Source organism: Balaenoptera ricei, chromosome 8 (genome assembly GCF_028023285.1).
Source record: "Balaenoptera ricei isolate mBalRic1 chromosome 8, mBalRic1.hap2, whole genome shotgun sequence".
In the NCBI taxonomy this organism is placed as follows: Eukaryota; Metazoa; Chordata; class Mammalia; order Artiodactyla; family Balaenopteridae; genus Balaenoptera; species Balaenoptera ricei.
The window spans coordinates 108,581,004-108,602,091 of record NC_082646.1 but is presented as its reverse complement, the minus strand read 5'-3'; positions in this window follow the sequence as shown (position 1 = coordinate 108,602,091).

The following is a 21,088-nucleotide window of genomic DNA, read 5'->3' as shown; positions in this document are numbered from 1 at the left end:
GCACAGCTTTTGATGTAATATTATAAACTTAATATCTCCAGCCAACTTTTTTTCAAAACGTTTCTTAATTATACTACTGTTCATTATCTTTGAAGTATGTAATTTTAAAATGACAATCTCCTTTTTTCCCAAAATGCTCACTAAATATTTAAACTATGAAATGTATTCAGTCTTCTTTTTCTTTCTGGCTAAATCTATTTTTACCCTCTCTGGGGGACTGCAAGAAATTATTGACTGCGTTTAAGGTGAGATTTCCACATTATATTTTTTGCAGCTATACTTGATTTGCCACAGCTTAGGGTTCATGTTTTGATTTGGTCGTAATTACTAGATCTGCTGCTACTGTTGATCTAATTCTCTTCTTATTGGTAAGCTGCATATCCTTAGTTAACTTTCTATTCCTGTATAATTTTATTGGTATAAGGAATGTGGGAGATACTAGATCTATACCTTAGTCCTTTATTATTGAAACTGCTTACAAGATTTACACATCAATGTTTTTAATGCATATGTTTATACCGGTGAAGGTTTATGTTTTGTATAAAAGTTAATATTTTTATAATATATTTTAGCATTTTCTATTTCATTTCACTATTAAGTACTTATTTACTATTTCCTATATTTTATGCATTTTTATAGTCAACAAATTCAGAAAAGTGGGCAAATTGAATTCTCAGTTCCGGCTTGCTGGAAGATAAATATAGAATTGGCAGAGGTTTCCTTGTTCTGGATCCACGTTATTCCTCTTGAAGGGACCATATTTCTTTCTATATGCATTTAAGTTGCTCCTTAATACACAGGCATGCAATTTGAATGCTATTGATAGTAGAACAATGCTGCTAATTTCCAGGGCTTTCTCTTCATTCTCTGGTTTATTACTCATTAAATCTGCCACCCAGTGTCTCACACTTGACTGGATCTCTATATGACCATTATCATCAGCAACCACAAAATACATGCCAGTTTCTAACTACCTGCTGGGTCTTCAAGATTTAAAATATAAGACTTAGACCCTGCCCTCAAGGAGCTTACAGTTTAGAGAAGAAAAAAATGACCATTTCAAAAATGCCAACCTGCAGCGACAAGCAACAGCATGGCAGAGCTCAGAAAGGGAGGAGTGAAGAGAGTTCCCGCACAGCCCCAGGAGCTGCAGCAGTACTCCTCTCTCCTCCAGGACTTCATGGTGTGTTTACTCAGGTGCTGCATTAACTTTTTCCCTATGGTGCCTACTAGGTCCTCCTCTATTTAAAGGGGATATTAGCACTGAATTATAGAATCTTAGAGTTGGCATAGAGCTCATAGGTCATTTAATCCAACCTGCTCATTTTAAAAAACTGGCAGTCTGAGGCCCAAAGATGTTAAGCAGCTTGGCCAAGGTCATGCAGCTAGTTTAGTAATGACATTGGAACCATAAACCATGTCTTCTGATAGTTGCTTTTCCTGCTACTCCTCAAATGGATGGCATTTTTCACCATCAGATCAAATATTTGTTCATTCGTTCCTTCCTAAGAAAGAGCACCTGCCTGTTTGAGACAGTGTGTTTGGCACTGGGGTTGCAAGGTGAGTGCGAATGAGACCACGTTGGGGCGGGTCAGGTGACCATATAAATTAACCACCAAGCTGAGACCCTTTGAAACAGTGAAAGGGTCTAATGATAACTATATGCACATCAGGTGTAATCCAAGACAAGTGCCCTGATGGACGCCAGGTCTATGCAAGATATATACACGGCCTGTACAGGATACTGTGAGGGCACAGAGGTGGGAGGGGCCAAGTCTGCTGTGGGGGAGGGGTGTCCAGGCAGGGAAGGCTTCATGGAGGAGGTGATGCTTGAAGTTACTGAGGTTTTGATGTTCACCAAGAAGATGGTGGAGGAAGGGTGCTTCCCATCCGTGGTGTGCTCTAGACACAGCAGAACAGCTGACAAGCACCGAGCCTACAGAGGGAATCCTAGCCTAGAGGACTTCTCCCACCATATTCAGCAAGTGGATGGGGCTTTGTCCTTTGTAGGGGATGGTTATTTGGTTATCCAGGCAGCAAATATTTATTGAGTATCTACTAGGTAGCAGGCACTGCTGTAGGCACTACCATGGGCAAGACAGATACCTGCTCTGAGAGGCAACACAGCGTAGTGGTCCAGCAGGGACCCTTGCAGTGAACACATCACCTTGCTCAAGCTGCACAGCTCCAGGGGTTCGGTTTCCTCATTTATAAAAAGGGTTAAGAATCCCTCTTCAGGGGCTTCCCTGGTGGCGCAGTGGTTGAGAGTCTGCCTGCCAGTGCAGGGGACGCGGGTTCGAGCCCTGGTCTGGGGGGATCCCACATGCCGCGGAGCAGTTGGGCCCGTGAGCCACGGCTACTGAGCCTGCGCGTCTGGAGCCTGTGCTCCGCAAACAAGAGAGGCCGTGATAGAGTCCCGCGCACCGCGATGAGGAGTGGCCCCCGCTTGCCACAACTGGAGAAAGCCCTCGCACGGAGACGAGGACCCAACACAGCCATGAATGGATAAATGAATAAATAAAATTAAAAAAAAAAATTATAAGTGTTTGACTCTAAAAAAAAAAAAAAAAAAAAGAATCCCTCTTCATAGGTCACTGTTGCAGGATCTGAATGAGTTTAACATTCACAATGTTAGAACAGCGCCTGGAACATAGTAGGTGCTCATAAACAAGTTTGTGAAGTAAACTGAGCTTATAGTTAGTTGGGAGAACCACAGCAAATTTATTACATAAAGTCTATAAAGAAAATAGGAAAGCGGGACTTGCCTGCCAGTCCAGTGGTTAAGACTTCCACTGCAGGGGGCATGGGTTCGATCCCTGGTTGGGGAACTAAGATCCCACATGCTGTGTGGTGCGGCTGGGGAAAAAAAAAAAAAGACTATAAAAGAAAAAAAGAAAGAAAATAGGAAAGCTTCTCTTACAGTTGAAGCTGTCATACAGTTGTGACTGTATGACAAAAAGGAACATTCCAGGGAGAGGCAACAACTTGACCAAAGCCCTCTGTGGGACGGGCATTGGTGTGTTCAAAAAGCAGCAGACCAGAGAGGCCAAGGTGGCGAGCCCGGGCATACAAAACTTGCCGTGAGCTGAGAATGTACTCCCACGGTGGGGGTAACCCATGGTGGTCGTGGAAGCAGGGTAATGACAAGGTCAAATTTATATTTCAGAAAGAACTCTGAAGTGGGAAATCCAGGAGAAGCAGGGGAGGCAGGGCCAAAAGATGGGTTCTCACTGGCACTTGAGGCTGAGAGGCTCTGTAAGGACTGCAGTGGAGGGCAGTCTGCATCCAATTTGGAGATTCAAGAATCAGCAGTGACAGCTTAAAACCATGGGGGTGGGGGGAACAAAACGTTCCATGGAAAGTGTAGAAGGAGTCCAGAATCCCAGGGACAGGGCTCCATTGGGGAGGACCATGCCTGGCTCATTTTTGGCGCTCAATTACTGCTTGAAGAATGAATGGATGTAGGAAGTGGCCCACAGAGGAAGAGGAGCCTGTGAAAATAGCTGAGAAGGAAAGACCAGAGAGGTAGGACCCAGAGAATGAAAGCAGCGTAGAGGAGAGTGGAGGAGGGTGTCAAGCAGGAGGGAGGGGTTGAGGGGTGAGATGAAACTGGAAGACCACACCTGGATGGGGAGCCACCATGACATCACTGGCAACTTTTGCCAGCAGTGTCAGTGCAGTTGGGGGTGGCGGAGTTGGAATGCAGTGATTGGGAAGTAAAAAAAGATGGGGTGCCTACACCCTTCTTTCAAGGAGCACAGCTGTGAAGCGAAGAGCAGAAGGAAAGAAACAAGCTTGTGTGTGGCCTACAAGAAGGTGTCAGGGGGCTTCCCTGGTGGCGCAGTGGTTGAGAATCTGCCTGCTAATGCAGGGGACACGGGTTCGAGCCCTGGTCTGGGAAGATCCCACATGCCACAGAGCAACTGGGCCCGTGAGCCACAACTACTGAGCCTGCGCGTCTGGAGCCTGTGCTCCACAACAAGAGAGGCCACGATAGTGAGAGGCCCATGCACCGCGATGAAGAGTGGTCCCCGCTTGCCGCAATTAGAGAAAGCCCTCGCACAGAAACGAAGACCCAATACAGCCAAAAATAAATAAATAAAAATAAATTAAAAAAAAAAAAAAAAAGAAGGTGTCAGGAGAGATGAAGGGCTTGAAAATGGAACCTGGAAATAAGGGATAAGGGATAGAGTAGGAGGTGCTCAGTGTGCGACAGTCAGGGTGGCAGACGGGTCCCAAGATTAGCTCCAGCTGAGAGAAGACATGCCTTCCTCTGACCCCGGAGAGAGGTCGTGAGGGAGAGCATTTGGAGGCTGCGGTGCAAGAGGTCGAGGGAGTTTACACTTGAAAACCCTTGGAATAGTAGTCTCGGGCGGAGAAGACAGTGTAGTTGATGTAGGCTTTGAATTCCAACCACTTTCTCTCTGACAGAAGCCATGTCATACTGCTCCTAACTTCTTTGGAGGGAGAAGCTGTGCCAGTGATAGCAGGAAGCCCACTTCCTGGGACCACTAGTCATGCCAGAGGTCGGTGAGGACCCAGGCAGGTGTGCTACACAGAAAGGAGAGCTGAGAGTCCAAAGCAGGACACAGTGGCCCCAGCTGACAGATACAGGAGTTTCTGTCCTGACCTTCCCGCACCACCTGGCCAGCAACTTCACTGTTAGAGCTTCCGCAGGACTCTCCTGTGAGGAACGCTGTTCCCTACCCGATCCTCCCCTCCAAACAGGGTTTGGCTATGCTCCCTCCTCCCTGTGCCTTCCTCTGCCCCCAAGCCCGTGTGCACCTGGCCTTCCCTGCTGCCCCCTGTGAATTCCCTCAGTGCCCACCCACCTAGTATGGCATTTTTTAAAATAAATTTATTTATTTTATTTGTTTATTTTTGGCTGTGTTGGGTCTTCGTTGCCACGCGCGGGCTTTCTCTAGTTGTGGCGAGCGGGGGCTTCTCTTGTTGCAGAGCACAGACTCTAGGCACACGGGCTTAAGTAGTTGTGGCTCACGGGCTCTAGAGTGCAGCCTCAGTAGTTGTGGTGCACAGGCTTAGTTGCTCTTTGGCATGTGGGATCTTCCCGGACCAGGGTTCGAACCCGTGTCCCCTGCATTGGCAGGCGGATTCTTAACCACTGCGCCACCAGGGAAGCTCCATAGTTTGGCATTCACTGCATGCCCTCTTGCAGTTAAAAACCTCTAGTATGTCTTATTCTCCCTCCAGTGGAGGAAGCCCCCTGAAGGCTTAACATGTGCTTGTTTCCTCCACTGTATCTGGAATCAGGCCTTGAAAATAGCCATTCAGTAAATGCTCGTGAAGATAGTGGGAGAGCAGGCCACCGTGTAATGGCTGAGGACACAGGTCGACGAGAGGGATTGCCAGGAAAGAGGTGGAATTTGTAAAAGTAACTATCAACTATCAGAAGTAATTCAAATGGGATGAAATGGTGGGAGGCGGGGGATGTTGAGTCGCTTTGGCAGGAAGACCCAGCCAGTGGGTGTAGTTGAAAGAGGAAGAGGAAGCAAGAGGGCCTGGGGAGAAGGAGCTGGTGGCGAGTTAAGCCTGGGTGGGAATGGGTTGGTCACTGACAGCCACAGAAGGCTCTAGAGAGACGTGTATCACATGCTCCAGGCAAGAGCTGGAAAAAGCAGCACTAGGTGACCGGCAGGCCATCCATTGCTGGAGGCCGGACACCGGGCAGTGGGGGAGATGGTGATGAGCAGGGTTGATGGTCAGAGACGAGAGTGAGAAGGTAACCGACAGATTGGAAGAGGACTCAAAACGTGGCAGAGAAAGACCAGTGCTCGACAGAGGTCACGGAGTGAGGAGGGTGGCGGAACTCACAGAGCCCAAGCTTCGCCCCGTGAGTGGGAGAGAAGGAATAAAGAAAAGCCAATGAACATTGCATTTTCTGGTGATCACCATCCAACCCTATTCAAAGGTGTTGTTCCTGCGGGTACCCCAGTCTCTCTCTCGGAGATCCCCCGCTCGGTGGTCTTGAGGGAGAGTGCTGGCATCTTCCCTCTGTGGAAGCTGAAGGGGCCAGCCCCTCCTCCCCTCACCTGGTGCAGCTGGGGCTGGCTTGTGACATAGGTTTGACCCAGCAGACCCTCTGTGGCAGGATGTTGACAGCCGAGCAGGAGACCTTAGGATGTGGTGGAAAGTGGAGAGCTTTCCTACCTGGCAGCCTGTTCCTACTAAGTCACTAGCAGTGGGACCACAGAGCTCCCTGGCCTCCCACCAGCCCAAACCTGGTCCCCCAGCCCCCAGTCAATTCTGGGAGCCATCTCTACCACCACCTCCACCTCCACACTTGCACATACACGCTCTCCTTAAATTCCTCTCTGCTTTGGTTAGCTGCAGTCAGTTTCTATTGTTTGCAACCAAGAACCCTGACAATCCGAGAGTTCAATCCTGTTAATTAAAGGTTGAGAACGCCGTCCGATTCCTACGCAGATGTGGAGTCCGTGGAAAAATTTGGAAGGACTGCAGTTTGGTTCATCTCTTTAGTCTCCTAAGTGCCAGATGCTGTGTGCTGAGTACTGAGGATAGAAAGACAAACACAGCAGGCCCTGCTCTTCATGTAAGCAAGTGAGTGTGTCTTAGTTTGAGTTCACCCGGAAGCAAACCCCGAGACAAAGATTCAAGTGTAAGTAGTTTATTTGGGAAGTGGTCTGGGAAGCACAGATAGGGGAGCAGGGAAATAAGACAAGGAAGGGAAGGAGGCCAACAGAGGGCACATCATCAAAACTACTGCAGAGGGCCACTGAGCTCAGCCTGGCTGGGGTCTGTGGGAGACCATGTAGCACAGGCCTCAAAGTGTCATTTATCCACCAGCTGCCATCTGTCATTGGTTGAGGGCTGCCTCCAGAGGCCCTGGGCCCCCTGGCACTTTCACTGCCTGGTCCATGTGCAGTGAGCAGCCTGAGAAGCCCTCGGGCAGAGGCACAGAATGGGGACTGCTGAGGGGCCATGTGTGGGCCATCACATCCAGGGCTGCAGAATGCAGTGAAGAGAAAGTTCTATGGGTTCTTTGAGAGAACTAGGACAGGGACAGTGGGCCCCAGAAGAGAGCTGTCAACTCCTGAAAGAAAGTGTCATCACACTTGAGCAAAGTCCTTCACTAAGGCTTTCTAGGTATGATGGATTTTGAATTCGAAACTGCAGATGTGGTAAAGGAAGGTCTTATGGGGAGAAAACCTTCTGTGCCAAGACCCCACCACAAGAGGAGCCAGCCTAGCTGGAGGAAGACTGTTGGGCAAGAGGAAGGAGACGGGTGAGTGGAGGCCCGAGCCCGGCAGCATCTCCCCAGACCCCCTGCTCCCAGGGGCCACCCGCTGCCACCAGCTGCCAGAGATACCCTCTAAACCATTCACTTTTTCTTTTTTTAATTTATTTATTTTTGGCTGCGTTGGGTCTTCGTTGCTGCGCGCGGGCTTTCTCTAGTTGCAGCGAGCGGGGTCTACTCTTTGCTGCGGTGCGTGGGCTTCTCATTGCGGTGGCTTCTCTTGTTGCAGAGCACAGGCTCTAGGTGCGCAGGCTTCGGTAGTTGCAGCACGTGGGCTCAATAGTTGTGGCTCGCGGGCTCTAGAGTGCAGGCTCAGCAGTTGTGGTTCACGGGCTTAGTTGCTCCGCGGCATGTGGGATCTTCCCGGACCAGGGATTGAACCCGTGTCACCTGCATCGGCAGGCGGATTCTTAACCACTGTACCACCGGGGAAGTCCATAAACCATTCACTTTTATTGAGGGCCCAACCCTGTCCCAGCTCTTCACACTGATCCTTAACTCCCCATGAGGAGGTGTAATGATTACCCCACTTCAGAGACTGAGGGAAAAGCACTGGGAGGATAAGGGTCTTACCCAAGGTCATGTGGCTAGGGTTTGAACCCAGGTAGCCTGGTTCCCAGGCCTGTGTTCCCAGCAGGATTATTTAAACATACAACTGAGCGTGTTCCTGCTCTGTTAACACACAGATGGCTGTGTGTGTTGAATGACAAGTGACATAAAATGCAGTTCTCAGGGGGCAGGTGGCTGCTTGGATGGCTGCAGAAGGATGGCCAGGCATGGGTGGAGTGTAGAGGTATGGTGAGGAGTTTCCCCTGGGTGCCGGGCATGGCTGCAGGCTGGGGGATGAGACACGTCACATGACATGGCTGAGAAACCCAACCTGGGGTCACTGTCAGGCACCAGCAGGCACTTGGTTTGCAAAGGCCGTGGAAGACCCTGCCTGCCCTTTCTCTCAAACAGAACCACAGTTCAGTGGAGGAGATCAAAAAGGCCACAACAAATGGCAGAGAGAGGTGACAGCAGCCTGGGAGTGGAGGAGGACCTAGGAAGTAGGAGGGCAGTGTGATCCGAATCCTCCTTTGTGGGAGGAGGCCCTGCTCCCAAATTCTCCCCCTCCACACACCCCTCCCTCCTGCCTGCCGGCTCCCGTCCACCCAGCGCCCAGGCTAAAGGCTCCTGCCTGCTCCAGGCCCAGCAGTCACAGCTGCACACCCCTCTGCCCCCTCCTCTCTCCGCGCAAGGTTCAGCAGGTTGCAGTTAACACATGTGTGCTGCAGTTTTCAGTTGGAAAATGCCCCATGCCCCACCACCCAGATGTCTACTGTCCTCTTTGATCAATGTTGTGCATGAGGACGTCGAGTTTCAGGCAACGGGCCGGCAGCAATGTGCTCTCCGGGGCCCAGCCGGGGCCTGGGAGCTCATGGGCTTGTGACAAGTCTGAGGACATCAGTCCCTGGGACAAAGCCCTGGGCCTTTGCTGCTTAGCTGTGCCTGGGGTGATGCGGTGGCTCTTTGGGTGCTGGGGTGATGCACCGGATAAAAGGAGCTGAGCCTCACGGGATGCTCTTCTGGAGATACTTTGGACCGCCCGGCTCCAGCTTGCTTTCATCTCGAGATTCTCCAGGGTAGGTAGGCATGAGGCAAGGTTGTTAAATTGAAGTTCTGCTTCCTTCTGAGAGAGAGAGCGAGAGAGTGAGAGCCCAGCCAGGGGCCTAGGTGCCTTTAACTTCTTCAGCAATCGTGCCACGGATGGGCCCTGGGTTTGCAGGGGCTGCAGCTGAGGGGCAGGCAGCAGAGGGTGGCCCGGCTGTGAGAAGGCTGCTCCACGCCCACGGACACACTGCCTCCAGTCTCCCTTGGGTTCCAGCAACCTCCCCCTGCAGTTGGGGGACTGGGGCGGAAGCTGTCCTCTTGGGGAGGAGAGGAAGGAGGTGGGGCAAGGAAGGCAGGCTTGTCTGCAAGGCTCCGGCAGCTTCTGTGACTGGAGCAGAAGTCTCTTCTAAAAAGTGGGGTACATGGCTGTGGGCAGGGTCCCTCCAAAAGGGAGATTTGGCCTGGGTCTTGTCCACAGCTCTGCGTGACCTTGATGTCCTAGGTGTCAGGTGCGCACTTGGCGGGAGCTGGACAGAGCAGCTTTGGGGGAAGAGAGCTGGGGTGGGGGAACAAACTGGGCCTTTGCCCTTAGGTGAAGGGTCTCTGTCCTGGCCCTGACTAGCTCTCAACCTGAACGCGGGCTTGAGCATCCTCTGTCTAGGTGGGTCTGCAGGCCCATCCCGCCTGTGGTTCTCACTTTGCCCTGCTCCACCCTCAGCTCAGCTGCAGAAATTCTTCAGGGTTCCCCCCACCCCGCCTGGCTTAGCCTGACATTCTTCTCTCACCTCCACCACGACCCCCATTCCAGGGCCCAGCCTCATGCACAGGTGGCCACAGACCCCTGCCCTGTGAGGCTGGACTGGATAGAATTTTGGCCAGAGGCATAGGGAGGCTCTGGCCAGGTGGGTTCAGGGGACCAGGGCCTCTTCTGGCCAGTGGACCACTGTGCCTTGTGCCCCAGCAGGTGCCCTGGCCTCCCTGACAGGAGCCCTGCAACTTCTGCCCTGCCCTGGCAGGCTTTTCATACCTGCCTAATCCTTTCTGTTGATGAGGCTGGCTGTGGGGTGGGAAGAAGGGTCAGTGAGCTGAGAGAGGCCCTGGGAGCAGCTCTGCCCGAAGCCCAGAGACCCTGGGAGTGGTGGGCCGGTGTTCTGGGCCCTCAAAACCAGGGTCGCTCAGGCAGGTTGTCAGCCCAGGAGCGGGGCCGTGCCCTGGGGCTCCGAACTGAGTTCGTGAGGACAAAGTACTTAGATATGATTTGAAACTGTGTTTGGATAGTTGACTGTTGGTAAGTGACTTCTGCCGACTCCTGGGCTAAGGAAACTTGGCCTTGGCAGGGCAGACAGGGACGGACACAGTGAGAGTGAAAACGTGTGAGCAAACCCATCAGGGGCTGTTAACATCTCTATTGTCAGCCGCCAGCTTCTGTTTGTTTAAGCTTCAGGAGGTCTTGCCGCTTCATTTGGGTCTCTGCTCCAGGTGGGAACTTGAATTTCACAAGTAGGTGTGAATTGCACCCATCTTATCTGTCTTGCTTGGAAGTAGAGCAGTTCAGGCCTTAGGCAGTCCACATTCATTTAATGAACACTGTCTGCACCGAGGGAGCCCCCGAGGGGGTGTCACTGAGTCTCTGGGACCTGCCCTCAGCCATTTCGCCGTGGAGGTCAGTGAGGCTGTTGCTTGGGCCCTGATAATTAGGGTCTTTAGAGGCTCTCAGCTGAAAGAACCTGGGGCCCCACCCTGGCATAGTTAACAGGACAGCCATCCAACTCCGAAGATTTCTCCGGGTGACTATTTTGACTAATTTTTAAATAACCTTTTTATTTTAGAAGTTTTAGATTTACGTGGAATTCCCTGGTGGTCCAGCTGTAAGGACTTGGTGCTTTCAGTGCTGGGGCCCGGGTTCAATCCCGGCTCGGGGAACTAAGATCCCGCAAGCCGCTCGGAGCGGCCAAAACAAAAAAACCTCCCTAGAAGTTTTAGATACACAGAAAAAGTGAGAAGGTAGTACAGAGAAATTCATATACCCCTGCACCCAGTTTTCCCCCATTAGCACCTTATATATTTTTTTGTTTTTTATTTATTTATTTTTGGCTGTGTTGGGTCTTCGTTTCTGTGCGAGGGCTTTCTCTAGTTGTGGCAAGCGGGGGCCACTCTTCATCACGATGCGCGGGCCTCTCACTATCGCGGCCTCTCTTGTTGCGGAGCACAGGCTCCAGAGGCGCAGGCTCAGTAGTTGTGGCTCACGGACCTAGTTGCTCCGTGGCATGTGGGATCTTCCCAGACCAGGGCTCGAACCCGTGTCCCCTGCATTGGCAGGCAGATTCTCAACCACTGCGCCACCAGGGACGCCCCTAGCACCTTATATTTGCCTGGACAAATATAAGGTACATTTTTTACAAGTAAGGAAGCAACATTGATACATTAGTATCAGCAGATTTCCTTAGTTTTTACCTAATGTCCTTTTCTGTCCCAGGGTCCCATCCGGGACACCACCCATTTGGTTTTCTTCCCTTCCTTCCTTCCTTCCTTCCTTCCTTCCTTCCTTCCCTCCTTCCTTCCTTCTTCCTTCTTCCTTCCTTCCTTCCTTTCTTTCTTTCCACTCCATGTGGGTTGTTGTGGGATCTTAGTTCCCTGACCAGGGATTGAACCTGGGCCCTCAGCAGTGAAAGTGCCGACTCCTAACCACTGGACTGCCAGGGAATTCCCAGTTTTCATATCTTCTTAGGCTCCTCTGTGCTACCGTTTCTCAGACTTTCCTCGTTTTTGATGACCTTGACAGTTTTGAGGAGGACCTGTCAGGTAGCTTATGGAATATCTGTCAATTGTGGGTTTTCTCATGATTAAGTAGGGGTAACGGGTTTTGGGTAGGAAGATCACAGAGGTAAAGTGCTTTGATTAATTTTTGGTATTAAAAATACAGTTATTTCCAAAATTGTTAATTTTCTCTCCCTCCATCCCTTTCTTCCCTGTTTCCTTCCTTCCGTTTGTCTTTTTCTTCTGTGGTGTGCCTGCTTTGCCGGCCCCGAGAGCTTCCTCTGTCTCTCTGTTGGGTAGTGAGCACTGGGCCTGGCATCAGAGCTAAGAAGTCGAGGGGCGGGGCGCTCAGTGGCATCGGAGAGCCTCAGGGAGGCTGCTGGGGGCGGGAAGGTGGTCTGCGTAGTGCAGATCTGCTGCTTGAGATCATGGACTTCCTGGGGGTGTGAATCCCAGGAAACTTTGCACTTCCTGCTTCTCTGTTAAGAGCACCCTTAGGTACTTGCTAGGGTTGTTGGGAGCACAAGGGAGCTGGTAGATTATGACCCCACCAAAGGGGGTGCTTGAGGTGAGCCCTAAACAGTCCTGCATGACTGGAGTGGTGGGAGATGAGGAGAAGCACCCCCTTGCCCTCAAAGGCCCTTCAGTAGCTGCTATAAGCTGTACAGCAGAACTGTCCTCTGGGCTGACTCTTGGGCTGCAGGCCGTCACTAATGACAGAATGGCCTCCCTAGAACACCCACGGGGCTCTCATCTGCTTGGGCGCTCAATAGGCGGGGAGTTATGTTAAGTTGTCCCATACACAGGTTGGACCTCTTCCAACCTGTGAGCATGGTACATCACAGATAAGTGGTATTGTCATTGCCCCCTTACAGAAGAGGAAGCCCAGGCACCACTCACTGAGTTAGCCACTGTATACTGACCTTGATCTGACAATAAATCAATGTATCTGAAACCAAGAGTGTCATAGAGGAATCTAGAATGAGTTTTTCCTTCTCAAAAACCTTTCTCCTCTAGTTTACTGATTCCTGGGTCCCGTTTAACAGTTCTGAATAAAAGCCTCGCTAGCACTTTGATGGAACAGAGTTTCAATTTGAGGACAGTCACTCCAGTCCTGCAGGGAGACCTGTGTGTGCCACGTGTGTGACCAGCAACGTGTGACCTTGGGCAGGGCTGCTAACCCCTGCTTCCTTATTAGTGCACTGGGATGTGTGCATGGGTGTGTGGGGAGTGATCCAGTGCCCTTGACTGACTAATAGATACTGCTGATCTGCAGGGCTACTATTTAAATAGCATTTGTTGTCAGGTAAGTTTTCTTAGTTGCAGAAAAACTAGAAACAATGCAAATAAATTTAAAACAGGCATAATAAATAAAGTTTTAAAACTTTAGAACATTCACTAGATGAAATAATATGTGGCCACTAAGAACGATAGTCACTTAAATGCACCATGGTATCCTGGATTGGATCTTGGAACAGAAAGAGAACATTAGTGAAAAAACTGGTAAAACCTGAATAAAGTCTGGAGTTTAATTAATAGTGTTAAAGTTAATTTCTTAGTTTTGATAAATGAATGTTAACATTAGAGGAAGCCAGGTGAAAGGTATATGGGGACTCTATGTACTATTATTGTAATTCTTGTTTAAATCTAAAATTATTCCAAAAAATTGAATGACATTCACAAGTTGTTTGGAATATAGGAATAGTTTAGGCTAAAACATTCAATGAAAAAGACAGAATTCAAAATTGTGTGACAGTGTGATTACAGCTATGCAAAAGTATTTTTCATAGAAAAAAAGAGGAAAAGAAAATACGCAATTATTGGGACTTCCCTTGTGGTGCAGTTGTTAAGAATCCACCTGTCAACGCAGGGGACACAGTTTCGAGCCCTGGTCCGGGAAGATCCCACATGCCATGGAGCAACTAAGCCTGTGCGCCACAACTACTGAGACTGTGCTCTAGAGCCTGCGAGCATAACTACTGAGCCCATGTGCCACAACTACTGAAGCCGGCACGCCTAGAGCCCGTGCTCCGCAACAAGAGAAGCCACTGCAATGAGAAGACTGTGCACCGCAACAAAAAATAGCCCCCCCTCGCCGCAACTAGAGAAAACCCGAGTGTAGCAATGAAAACCCAACGCAGCCATAAATAAATAAATAAATAAACAAATAAATAAATAAATAGTTGGGTGACTATGAAATTGAGAGTTATTCAAATCCTAGGTTTTGGGTTTTTTTTTTTTTTTTCCCCAATTTTTCCTTAATATGGGATCTCAACCACTTAGAGCTTTTCGGAAGCTGGGAACATCAGAAGGGACTGGTTAATTTCAGCAGGAAAGAGCCGTATGGAAAGGCTGTCTGATCACTCTCCGAGTCAGTAAGAGGGCCAGGGAGCAGGTCTCCACCACTCGGATTACAGCCACTGGCTGCTGTCTCTGGGCCCACCACCCCTACCCATTGCCTGCACAATGCAGGCATCCAGCCTGGGTTCAAATTAAACTTGTCATTTGCTAGCTTGGGACCTTGGACAAAGTTCTTAACCTCTCTGCCCCTCAGTTTCCTGATCTGTAAAATGAGGCTTCTGCTAACTGTGCCTACGTTGTAGGGTGGTTATAAGGATTGAATGGGTCTGGCATGTAGTAAGCTCCATATACTTGTTAAAGAAAAAGAAATATCACCAGTGTCAGTGGAACAAATTTAAACATCCCTTTTTGTCTCTTGCTCAGATTCAAAGTCCTAGATGAAGGGGCTAGCAGGTGACTTGATATTGGTGATGTCCTACCTGCCAGAGTCAGGAGAGAGTGAGCGTCCAGTGGGCGGCTCGGCTTCCATAGAAGAAGGGGTGCTGCTTCCCCACAAGGCTCCACAGAGGACGAGGAAACCAGAGAGGGTCCAGGTACTAAGCTGGGAAGCGGGGATTTTATAGTAAGTGCTCAATAAATAATTACTGAATGTATGAACGGGCAACCAAACAAATGCAACAGTTGCAACAAACAGTAGAGCTCATCTGGGAAGAGATGCCAGGAAGCAGGAGGAAGGAGTGGGAAAAATGGGACTAGAGGTCACCACCAGAGTGACGGGGGCACTTCCATCTGCCCCTACACCCTGTGGTCAAAGTTGTCCTGGGCCTGGGGGAAGGGGCGAGGATGTAGGTGAGGCAAATGGGAAGTTGCAGTTGAGATGGACCTAGGGCACATGACTGGTGATAATAGTGTGAATCTCTCTTTATGAGGCCTTGTTTTTTGAGGGGGGAGGAGTTGGGGTGGGGAAGTGAAAAGAGTTAGAGAGCCCAGGGTGTCTAAAGTGGCAGGGTTGGGCCAGAGAGAAGCCCTGAAGGCTGTCACCTCCTGGTGCAGTGGCAGCAGCCCTTTGTCACATGACTCAGTGCCTTCAGCAGGTGGCAGGACAGGGAGAAGAGGGTCCGCAACTCCGCTAACTTTTCCCAGCACCCTCCTGCCCCCATCACAGGGTCTGGATCTTCTTGTGGGCTGGTTCTCCAGCAAGAAGGACCCCAGGGTTCTCCAGATGCCCCCCTTCTTCCCTTCCCTCCTCCTCCTGCCAGCCCCCCAGGGTCTGGCCACAGCTGGCAGGGTGTGCCCCCAGGTGCTGGCTCATAGCACCTTACTTTCCGGCAGCACTCCCTTGGGGTTCCTTTTTTTAAAAAAAAATTTTTTTAAATGTATTTATTTGGCTGCGCGGGATCTTCATTGCCGCGTGCTGGATCTTCGTTGCAGCATGCGGGATCTTTTTCAGTTGTGGCGTGTGGGATCTAGTTCCCTGACCAGGGATCGAATCTGGGCCCCCTACATTGGGAGCGTGGAGTCTTAACCCCTGGACCACCAGGGAAGTCCCCCCACCTTGGGGTTCCTTGACATTCTGAAGTATTTTGATCATCCCCTGAACTATGTTACAAATTCTGGGGTGGGATCAGGGGAGAGGAGGGCAGGGACCGAGACCCCTCAGTCCCCAGCTGCCTCCCCAGGTGTAGCACAGAGGAAGTTAGATGAGGCTTGGTTACATGGCCCCGTGGAAAACTCTTTGCCGAGCTGTCTCCTTTGATCTCACTCTGGACCACACACTTGACTATGATCCTGTGAGGTGGTGAGCGCAGAATCGGGATTCGAACCCCAGACTCTGACCCTAGAACCATGACAGACTCGGGACAGCATAATTTTCATTCTAGGTCTGCTCAGACCGGCCAAATGGTCAACTCACTTTGGCCACTCTGAGCTTATCTTTTCTTCAGTAAAATGTTGGGACGGGTCCGGGTCAGTGGGTGGTGGCTGGTGGGAGCGGCGTGTCCCCAGGCAGGAGCGATGAGGTCTCTCTCCACAGCTGGCCAGCCTCCCCTTGCTGGGGAAAGTCTCCTCTCTTTGGGCCCTGCTGCCCTCTGCTGGTGGAGGTCCAGCCGCCTGGCCAGTGCCCAGGGGCGGTCAGGAGCTGGGGCTGGGAGTCCCGTCCCGTCCTGTCCCGTGTCCAAGTGCCCAGCTCTGCCACTCACTGCTTTTGGTCCCACTCTTTGGCTTTCTGAAACTGCTTCCTCAGCTGTAAAGTGTGGGGATGGTGAGGGCTGAATGGGGTAGGATGTGCAGAATGTCACGTACAGCGCGTGGCCAGACAGGACTTTGTGATGCTGCTGTGGCGGGCAGACAGGAGCAGGAGTCCTAGAACAACTCTGTCTCAGATGCCTGGGTGTGAGGGGTGAGCTCGATGTGTCTTTGGTTCATTGACTCCCCCGGCCCCCTGGAATCCCCAGGTTCCTTCCCGTTTATCTCAGCGGCAGGAGCAAGCCGCTTAGTGAACATGAGACACTCCCCTCCCCCACTGGTTGTGTCCACATTGGAGCTCCCACAGAGGATGGGGGCTGGGAAGGCAAGGACCACACCCTGCTCACTCCTTCACCCCTGCGCTCCGCCCTGGACCAGGCTTGGTGTCTCCTCAGCAAACATGAGCCCTGGAGGAAATTCCAACCTATCCTCCCAGCTCCCCTCAGAGGGTTCAGCCAGCCTTGCAGAAAGCCATCTGCCTCGTACTCCACGTCCACTCCCCTCTGAGGCTGCCCATCCTTGTCATCAGGAGGGTCTATGCTCCCTGAATAGACCTGGGATCCAGATTGGGAAGAGGGGACCAACACCCGTGAAACACTTCCACGCTTGCCCCTGCTTTGCGGCCCCTGCAAGAACGTTGCATAGCAAATAACCCTCACTTCATAGTTAATAACTACGGACTGAATAAGCCCTAGTTGCATTAACTCATTGAATCCAACTCTGGGAGGTAGGTCCTACCCTTACCCTCATTTTACAGATAAGGAAACTGACACAAAGAGGATCCTAGTGACTCCTCCAAAGTCACAGAGCTGGTAAATTGCAGAACCAGGATTTGAAACTAGGAAAATCCCCTGCTTTCCATAATCTGGCCTATGTATCAGAAGCATTTAGCTTGGAGATCAAGCTCTGGGTAGGGTGGGTGGTCAGCTATTCCACTGTTTTGGATCTCTCTGCCCCTCTGGTCTCAGGCTCTGTTGGATCCCTAGCTAGTGGCTTCAGGATGACTTCCTGGAAGCTGTGAGTTCTCATCCTCCAAAGGAAGGGTCCCCAAGAGCAAAAGGCAAGAGAGAGCAAACAGGGTGGCCTGAAGTGGGTGATCTGCCAGCCACCCACCCCTTCCCACACCCAGATGCGGGGCCCAGGGTGCTGTCTGGGCAGAGGGGAGAGGAAAGCTTCGTGACTCACAGATAGTGTGCCCCACCCTCCCTGCCCGAGGATGCCAGGGAGTGGCCTGTCCTGGGTGAGATGACTTGGGGTCCCCTCCCCTACCCCTTGCCTTCCTGGCAGACACCCCCAAGGCTGGGTGGAGGCAGTGTGAAGAAATGAAGACACTGGTTTGTGGCTCTTGGCCCCAGCTGGCCTCCGGGCTGCACCTTCCCCAGGCTCCCACTCGTCTGGCCATGCCACCCTGCCGGGCCGGTTGTGAGGAATTGAAAGCAGGGCTTGGCGGGCGAGGAGGAGGAAGAGGAGGAGAACAACAGCCCATAATAACCACCCTGGCTCCTCAGCTGGGCATCTCCAAGTGCTGCCACGCACCCTGCCCTCCTGTGACACCTGGGACAGCTGTGTGGTGGCCGGGATGGCTGGGGGCCTGAAGCTGGAAACCAGCCACCCAGTGGTTCCCACCTCTCCCAGAGCAGGTGTCTCGGGAAGGGGCTCGCCTTCTCACGCACGCAGGGGTGAGGCCTGCATTCTTCCCTCACTCTCAGTGTCCCCACCCTTCCCACACGCAGTCCACCCTTCCCACACGCAGTCCACCCTCTCTGCAGCCACCGCTTCCCAGCCCAGAAGTCACCCGGCCTTGACTTGTGGTGGCTTGTTTCTCATGTCTGGGTGTCTGCAGCTGCCCAACTGGTCTCCTGCTCCCACCTCTGCCCTCCTGGCCACCCTGCCTGGTCTCGTCACCAGACGTGTCATCTTAAGGAATCCAACCTGGCCTTTCCCACAGCACGGGAACAAAGGTCCAGTTTCTTAGCCAAGGGGCCCACGCAAAGACAGTAAACGCTCTGGTGTGCAGGCGGGTTCGTGTGTGTGCGGTGATGTAGGAGCGAGGAAGCCAGCAGAGCCACAGGCTTCCTGGACAAGGTGGTGTCTGAGCTGGACCCCGAAGGATCTGGGGGTGGAGGGGGGTTTGAACAAGCAGTGACTGGGAGGAAGGGCAGGCCGAGGTGGGGAAACAGCCACAGCAGAGACTTCGAGGCTGGTCCAGCTACCCTGGGTGTGGCTGGAGTGTCAGGTGTCCTAGGCATAAGATGGGGAGGGTGGGCTTCAGCCAGATGTGAGAGACCTCCCGGGTCTCCACCTGGGGAAGTTAGACCTCCTCTGGACAGGGGGGCTTCAGAAGGCTCAAGGTGACGTGACTGGATCTGTGCTTTGGAAGATTGCTGATGGTGAGGAGGATGAAGGAGGCCGAGAGTCTGGAGGCTGGGAGACTTTTGAGGTGGTCCAGGCAGGAGCGGCTAACAGCCTGAAATGGGGCATTGCCACGCGGCATTCGTCCATTTGTTCATCACATGTTTCTTTAGTGCTTCTTACATGCGAGGCACTGTTTGAGGCACAGGGGATTCCAACAAACCCAGTCCGTGCTCTCAGGGAGCTGGCAATTCAGTGGGAGACAGGATCATGTCAAAAGTTGATGAGCTCTCCAAGAACGTAAAAGAGAGCAGCCAAGGGTGGGGGGCGGGGGGAGGTGTGGCTGGAGAGAAACTAAAGGTGTGAGTTCCTGCCTCAACTGCTCCCCTGCAGGCACTCTCCTCTCCAGCGGCCCCCATCAGAGCAGGCCCCTGCCCACTTGCCCCTCTGTGCAGTGGCTCCAGAAGCCCCTTCTCCACCTCTCACACCTGTGGATCTTCCACCTCCTTGACCCCCATCCTGCTTCCCCGCTGCTCACAGAGAGCAGTTGTTCCCAGACCTTGACCACTCAAACTGTGTCCTGGGTGAAGTGCAGCGATGGCCAGAGTTGAACTTCCGTCCTACTTCTGGCCACGTGACCCTCTTCTTCAGGAAACCTCAGTGCAGTGTTTGAAGGCATTCACCTCATTGGATGAGGCCCACACACATTATACAAAGTAATCTGCTTTACTCAAAGGCTACAGATTTAAAAGTAATTGGGGGCTTCCCTGGTGGCGCAGTGGTTAGGAGTCTGCCTGCCAATGCAGGGGACACGGGTTTGAGCCCTGGTCTGGGAAGATTCCACATGCCGCGGAGCAACTGGGCCCGTGCGCCACAGCTGCTGAGCCTGCGCTCTGGAGCCCCTGCTCCGCAGCGGGAGAGACCACCGCAAGGAGAAGCCCACGTACTGCAAAGAAGAGTAGCCCCTGCTCCCAGCAACTAGAGAAAGCCCACACGCAGCAACAAAGACCCAACGCAGCCAAAAATAAAAATAAAATAAATAAATAAAAATAAAAGTAATCGGGACTTCCTGGGTGGCGCAGTGGATAAGACTCTGCACTCTCAGTGCAGGGGGCCCAGGTTCAATCCGTGGTCAGGGAACTAGATCCCACATGCATGCTGCAACTAAGAGTTCACATGCCACAACTAAGGAGCCCATGTGCTGCAACTAAGGAGCTGGTAAGCTGCAACTAAGACCCGGTGCAGCCAAATAAATAAATATTTTTTAAAAAGTAATCATATCAAAAAAATACCTTCACAACATCTCAACTGGCATTTGACCAAACAGCTGGGCACTGTAGCCTCATCAAGTTGACATTTAAATTTTTTTTTTTTTTTGGCTGCGCTGCACGGCTTGTGGGATCTTAGTTCCCTGACCAGGGATCAAACCTGGGGCCAAGGCAGTGAAAGCACTGAGTCCTAACCACTGGACTACCAGGGAATTCCTGGGAAGTCCCAACATTTAAGTCTGGCCATCACACCTATTTATTTCTCTATCTAATCATCTCATTCTTGATATTCTTAACTCTGCTGAGAGATAAGAGGCAACAAGGCAGAATTTATTCCTCCTGTTTATCAGGTGAGTAGACTGACACTCTCCAGGACCAAGCCCATCACTCCATCACCTTCTAGTTAATACTCTCAGCCCTCCTTGGCCTGAGCCTCTTGTCTCGTCTGCCTGGCAAAACCTCACACAGCATCCGACAGACTCTCAGTGGCACTCATTACCCCCCAGGCTCACCGGGCTGTCTCTCTTTTCAGGGAAGTGCCTTTTCTCTCCTGGTAGCTTCCCAACCACCCCTGCATGCTGGGGTTAGGACCCCTTCTCCGTGGCATTGCAGACAGACCTGGCTTTGAGGGCACAAACTGTGGGTTCCCTGTATAATACCCCTAGTTCTTGTCACGGTGTTTTGGGCACATCAGGGAGCCCCTTGGACACCAGGCTGTTGAAGGCATGGATGATGGAGTCCCTGGGAAGGGAAGGAGTCTGAGCCAGCGCTCAGGTCTCTTGACATCTGGTTCAGTATCTTGCCCTCCCGTATAGGATACACTGTCCAGTACAGCTCTACTCCATGCAATCCAGCCCGTGTTCCCTGCACACCTCCTTTATTCCTGGTACTGTGCTAGGCACCTGACGAGCAGTTTGTCACTTTACCCTCACAGCAACGCTCTGGGACGGGCATGATTACCTACATTTGCCAGATGACTCAAAGAGTGTAACTCTCATAAAATCACATGGCTCTGGAAAATGGCAGGACTAGGATTCGAACCCAGATCTGCTACTGACTCCAGAGACGGAACACTCTGCCTCTCAGCAATGCCAAGAGGCCAAGTCACATCCCCAGCTAGGGTCTGGGAACAAAGAGATGAGGGAGACGAAGAGCCTGACTTCAGGGAAGCCCAGGTCTGGTGCAAGAAGTCAGTGTGAAAAGCTTCCTAGCCAAATAACTATCAAGGGTTCCAGGGACTCACATTTTGGGAAATTAGAGGAGATGTGTGAACTGGGCTTAGCTCACTGGGCTGGGG